Source organism: Pelodiscus sinensis, chromosome 1 (genome assembly GCF_049634645.1).
Source record: "Pelodiscus sinensis isolate JC-2024 chromosome 1, ASM4963464v1, whole genome shotgun sequence".
Taxonomy (NCBI): domain Eukaryota; kingdom Metazoa; phylum Chordata; order Testudines; family Trionychidae; genus Pelodiscus; species Pelodiscus sinensis.
Window position 1 is genome coordinate 118,413,703 of NC_134711.1, and position 7,024 is coordinate 118,420,726.

Sequence of the window (7,024 nt, forward strand, 5' to 3'; positions counted from 1 at the left end):
GCGTACTAATTATCAAGGAAGTAATTCCCTGCTAAGATACTCATTTGACAGAGGAGGAGAAGGTAACACCTGATAATCTCCATTCTCTTAAATCCAAGTACTGTATAAGAGAAATTCATTCCCAGTTTTTCTTTTCATTTGGGCATCTTTTCTACCCCTTCCACAGCAATGAACCATAAAATGAGGTCTGGATTTGTCGGTGTACAATTTAAGATCTATTTCCCTGAAAATACTAATAATCTGTGATCCCAAGGTATTAGTTTCTACATAATTTTTGGTCTGATACTTCACAAATTATCAGGTTGTCTGATTATATAAAGCATGTTTCCAGTTGCATGTTTTTAGTCATGAAGTGTTGAACCTTAAAAATCACATAATTCTGACCTTGTTGACCTGCTTTTTTCCCCTGCTTTAATTCTTTTGTGCTTTTTAGTGGCCTCTATCTTTGACAGTTATTAAAACAAAACATTAGTATTTTATGCTATTTGAAAACCAGAATTCCAGCCTTTTAAAGTATAAAGTATTGGGAGCAAATTCTCCCTTTTATAATAAAGCAGAATGGGGGCACTTAATCTCTCATTAGATTTTGGATGCTAAAATCGTGGGAAAGACTGAATTAAGTACGGTAATTTTTGTTTTGCTTTTTGTTTTGTTTTGTTTTGTTTTTTGGACCAGTCTAAGTGCGTGTATGGAGGAAGGGCGGGGATTCCAGGATGGAGCCAATGATGAGGGTTAGGGATGCTGGATCCCAGCAGCACTCACCTTGGACAGCTCCCTTCTAGGAAGGACATGGCTCTGCCAGTTCTAGACAGTGGGGCAGCTAGGTGGCTTCACGCTGCCTCCACCTGCAGGTGCCGCCTTCACAGCTCCCACTGGCCATGGTTCCCAGCCAATGGCAGCTGCAGAGCCAGTGCTCGGAGCAGGGGTAGCGCACATAGTTCTAGGGGTTGGTCCTCTATCTAGGAGCAGCAGGAACAAGTATCTTTGGAGTCTTGTATTAATTCAAAGGTTAGGTGATATTGTGGGACAGTATTGTACATCGGGCATGAGATGGTATTGCCACCCTTCCTTTTTCATTGCTGCCTGCAGTGCTGGGTGACCAGAGAATGGTGGCTGCTAACTGAGGGCCTGGCTCTGCAAGGAGCAGCACAGAAGGAAAGGTGGCAATACTGGCAGCAGCTCTGTCTAGCTCTAAAGGTAGCACCATGGCCAGCACCTGTGCAGAAGGAAAGGTAGCAGTAACCTCCCGCCATTAACATTGCAGGGGCCCACCCACCATTTTGGGGGGGGGGGCGGACCCCCTACTGTTACAATACTGTGAAATTTCAGATTTAAATATTTAATATTTTTAAAATGTTTTGATCATTAAATTGACCAAAATTGACCATGAATTTGGTAGTGCCGTAATTATATGTTATCTTTCCAGGTGGGATGGTGTAATATGAACCCTGGAAGTGTTTTAAACTTCAGAGGACTATATTGAACAGACAAGAGTGGCCTTTTGGGACAAGGTTATGTGGGTTTCCTGGGACTATGAGGTTGGATCCAAATCACCCACCTTTGATTATGCAAAAAACCAGTCTTTTGATGCTATGGCCATGAGGAATGAGCCATTGTCCACTGGTTATCTGTTTACGAGTGTCTCAGGATCAGAGACCCAAGCTGTATTTTTTTAAAAGTCTGGATTATTAATGGGGGGCTGGCAGGATTCTGGTTCTGAGCAATGTCTGTTATGAGCTTAACCAGAAGGGGAAAGCCTTTTGTCAAGTTTGAAAGACTGACTCTTATAAGAGCTCCTTTTGGAGTTAGGAGAGGGAGTTGATGGGCGGCAATTTCTGGAGGGAAAGAAAAATGCAGATGGGGATTTGTTCGAGCTAAATAACATTGAGAGCCAGGACTGGTGGCTGTAAACAAACTTTATGGGATTGCAGGAAACTTGGCCACAACTATGGTAAGTGGATATCGGGCTAAAAATATGCTGGACCATAAATGCTGCCAGACCAGAAAGTGTCGGACTAGAGAAGTTCAACCTGTACCACATTGTGTAGGCAGGAAACTGCAGTCTGAAATACCCTGGTCAGGAGGGAAAGAGATGCAAGTCTCTGTCCAAGAATGAAGATTGCTGAGGAGCTGAGAGATGATGCTCTCAAGGGACCACAGGGGCAATACACATACACTTTCATGCACTGAAAACGAGGGGGAATTTTAGTTTCTGACAACCTCTCACACTTTGTTTTGGTTATTAAAAAAATAACCAGTAGCTGATAGTTTGTTAGAAATTGATTTTCATAGAGTCTGGAATCTTTGAGTGAAGTCTTATGGGAACTACATATCTTCTTCCAAAATTAGTGAGCATCTTGAAAATATGGCCCTTAAACGGGGCATCTGATTAATACTCAAAAATGTCTAGTGCCTCGGCTTTACTATTCTCTCTACTATAAATGAAGATCCTGTTGTATTGGATGGAATCAATCAAGAGGATTTTTCAAGGTCCAGCAGAATTCTGTGAATGTATTTTTGGACATTTCCTGACCATCTTGATTCCCCTCGTTAATGTTACCCCCAAAAATTCCCACTGGAGACCACCCAGGGTTACACTAGCATGGATATATTGTTTGGGGAATTAAAATTACACTATATGCACTACATTGGTTAAACTACAGAGGGAAGAGCTGCCACTAAGGGTGTGTCTAGACTACATTGCTCCGTTGACAGAGCCTGAGTTTACTCGGCAAAGGGAAATGAAGCAGCGATTTAAATAATTGCCACTTCATTTACATCAAAATGGCCACCGCGCTGTGCCGATTAGACTGCCGTGCTGTGCTGACAAACAGCTGGACGGGGATCTGCTGACCCCAGAACCCTTTGACGGCAGATCCTTGATACCCAAGGCTTACAGGATCTGCTGACAAAGGGGTCTGGGGTCGGCAGATCCTTGTCTAGACTGCCGCACTGTGCCAACAAACAGCTGATCAGCACAGCGCAGCGGCCATTTTGATGTAAATGAAGCGGCAATTATTTAAATTGCCGCTTCATTTCCCTTTGCCGAGTAAACTCATCTACATGGCTACGTCGACGGAGCTATGTAGTCTAGACACACCCTTCAGGTTTAAACTAATGAGGGAACCAGCTATCTCTATCTTGCACACACACACCTCCATTCATTTCTGCCCTCAGGCACTCACTCTTACACAGGCATATGGATTGCAGAAAGAGCCAAGGCATGTAGATTCTGGTGAGTCTGTCTGCTGATAACGGCTGGGAGCTGGTCAGGAAAGACACTGGCCATAGAAAGAAGAGCTGCTCAGGAAGAGGAAAAAAGAGAAAGAGGCTTAGGCCACATGCTATCTCTCCTTATATTGTGTCTGTATGGCTCCTGTGACTCATCCACATTGTCACCAGGGAGCATGCCCAGACTTCCCTTTATCCAGCAAAGCAGCAGTCTCGGGTGACTCATCACCATGTGCTCCATGTGCCTCAGCCTTGTAACTCCTACCACACACACAGACACACACACCTGCATCACTTGGGGAGAATGCAGTTTAGAGCAAGTTACAAGCAAGGTGGCTGAGAGTTACAAAGATTACAAAGTTGAAGCTTAAAGTAAGTTTCTGAACTTATAAAGCAAAGTTGCTGAGAGTTACAAAGTTGCAAGGTTTTACAGAGATTATGAGTTGCAAAGTTTGACAAAAATTACAATGAGTTTCAGTTTAAAACCTTAGACCTTACAGGTTAGTGTATTTCCAGAAAATGCATGTGTAAAATCAAGTAAGCTCAGGCGGAGGCTTTTTTTATACAACAATCTCCGGGTCTCAGAAACCAGGAAGTCTGTTTTCCATTCTGAATTCGAGACTGCTCAGATTTTTCCTTTAATGAGATGAAAGAAAATTCCTTAGAATGTGAGTTGGCTAAACAAACAACCTCCCTGCTGTAGCTCTGCTCTTTTAAATACATTTTTAAAAAGAGCCTCATCATGAAACAAAGTAAAAAGTATTGAAACTTGCCTTTCCACCATCACTAACATTTAAAAGGAAAAATTGATACAGGATTTATCAAACTGCAACAAATCACTGGCCCATCAAGGTCAGGGTCCTGTCTCTAGCAGTGGCCACTCTGATTAGGAATGCCACCTTTCTAATAGCAGAAACCTGAACGCACTTGCCCCACCACCTGCCCCACTTCTTGGAGGCCCTTCCCCATCACTCCCTCAGTCACTCACTTTTCCCCACTCTTGCTCCCTCATTTTATCCAAGTTGGGGCAGAGGGTTGGGGATGTGGGAGGGAGCGAGGGCTCTGGCTGTTAGTGTGAATTCTGGGGTGGGGACAGGGATGTAGCTATACATGGGCCTGAGTAAGCTACAGCCCACTCAGGGTCTGTCTATACAGCAACATTCTTTTGAAATAACTAGCATTATTTTGAAATAACTTAGTCTGTGTCTACACAGCCTCCAGTTATTGCAAAATAATGTCAAAATACTGTCAAGCTGGAGGACTTCTTACCTCGACTCCTGTAACCCTCACTGTGCGAGGAGTAAAGGAAGTTGGAGGAAGAGTGCTCTATTGCAAAATAAGTGCTGTGTAGACGCTCCCAATTTCAATTTCAAAATAAACTACGCAATTGACGTAGCTCAATTGATGTAGCTTATTTCAAGTTAAGCCCTGCTGTGTAGATGCACCCTCACTTAGCATCCAAATTGGGGCTGGAAACCCCCTGAATCCACAGGCTGGAACCTCCTCAGGCCTCCCAGCTTTGTGTTCATACACCCAGCTGTGTCCTCTCCTGCTGGCACCTCTGGGGTCTTCAGCCCCAGTGCTAGCCTTGTTCAGACCTGCCCCCATGAGCCACACCCCCACTTGGAGGAGGAGGGGGGGAATGAGTTACTTTGAGCTGGCTGGCTTGATAGTACCATAGAATATTTGGAACTGCTAGTCCATCCTATTTAATGAGTCTATACAAAGTCTCTACTCTCATTCTTGGTCTTTTCTTATTCTGTATCCATTCTAATAACATCCTTTGTATTCCTGCTAGGTTTTTGTCTGGGATAATCAGATACAGATTTTGAAACCAGAATGATATCCTTGGCAGAATGTTCATTTTGCATGTGGCCATTCTTGCTTCTTTATAGGTTTTTAAGACCAGGTTGGACAAACATTGGTCAGGGATGGTCCAGGCTTACTTGGGGCTATCTCAGCACTGGTAGCTGGACAAAAATTTGTCTTGAGGTTCCTTCCAACCCTACATTTCTATGGTTATAGTCCATGTCAGGCTGTCAGTTATAAAGACTGAGTATGGAAAAAAAACATATAGGTGATCTTAGGCTACACAATTCTGATCTCATACTGGATATCAAATACAGTTTAGGGTTTTCAAGACAGGGTTTAGAAATCTTTGGATTTAGATGCCGGTGACATTTTTTTAGGAAGGAGAGAGAGAGAGAGAGAGAGAGAGAGAAGTTTCCCAAGTACAAATTTGCATCTATTTATAACCACTATTTTTAAAATCAAAAGTCTCATCATTTAGATAATAGCCAACTTCATTTACAAATAGGGAGAAAAGTGAAGAAGAAAAAAAATGATAGAGGCTTCTTTCATAACACACAATAAGAGAGAGATGGAGGATTTCTCACATCTTAATAGACTGATTTTGCCTCCCATTGTTTCTTTCTGTTAGCTCTCTACTTCACAGTAAATTCAGACAGAAAATAATTGTCTTATGTGATGTCTCATCAAATAATAAAGATTTTGTGGAGTTTCTTTCATCACAAGTTGGGATGTTTTTCTTTTTGTCTTCTGCTGCCTTCTACTAAAAAAAATAAGTAAAATAAATAGCTTGTCAGCTGGTGGGTTGTAAAATTGCATTAGCTCTGTTATTGTTTGCAGAAGACATGCATTAGTAATTTTCTTTTGAGCAAATTCAACTAGCTAATTCTGTACAATCCCTTCCTTGCTTTGTTTTCACTTACATTGTTCTCAGTCATACATGATGAAGTTATGTTGGGGCACATTTGTTTCACATTTTGTGGTCTGCTTAGAACTGGTAGCCAGAAAGGAAGATCAGATGGGACTGGTAACAGCCCTTAGAGACTTCAGTAATTTGATCCTGCTCATATGCTCTAAGAATGCATATGGCCTGCCTCACATTAAGCTTTAGAGCATCACAATTGTTCAATGGATTTTTCTTCTTGACAGGATTCCTGCAAGATAGTGATTTTACAGATGGGGAAACTGAGGCACAGAGTAGCTTAATTGCTACACACAAAAGAGTACAGATATGGCTGAGCTGGAAACTAGATACAGATTTTCTGAGTCTCAGTCCATCTGCTTTACCATCCTTCCTTATCTGTGTGAATTAGCCTAATAAATGGTGACATAGGTTCTCACTTTCCTGTTAGCTGGGGGTGCTGGACCTCCAGCTGTCCCATGCCCTGCCCTCACTCCATCCCTTCCCCCCAGATCTCACCCCTTCCCTGCTCTTCCAGTTCCTCCTCCATCCCCTGGCCAGGCCCCATTCCACCCCTTCCCCCAAGCCCAGCCCTTGGTTATCCCCGCCCTTCTCCCATTTCACCCTACCTCTCAAGCCCCTACCCTCACTTCACCACCTTTTTGTTTTTTTATTTTTATACGTATTAGTCATTTTCACTATATGATGTTTAGCAGGGACTGCACTAGATAACCTCTCACAATCCTATGACTGTATGGATTTTGCTGCCATTTATTCAAGAAGAAAGAAATAACCATTTTACCAGTTTGTGCCCTTGTTCCTCACTGGTGTGCTAGAAAAGGGTGAGGTGCTGCAAAGCCTGAGAGGATGAGCTCATACACTGGGACCAACACAACTACAATAGTGCTGGGTAAATACAGTCAAAACACGGGAGGAAATGCTGGTGACGACTTACAGCAGCTTACTATTTGTGTTAACAGCGCGCCTAGGAACCCTGCGAACGGAGCAGAAGTCAATCATACTAACAGCTATAGAACCACAGAACAAAGAGCTCATAATTGAAGTAGAAGACAACAGTCATTG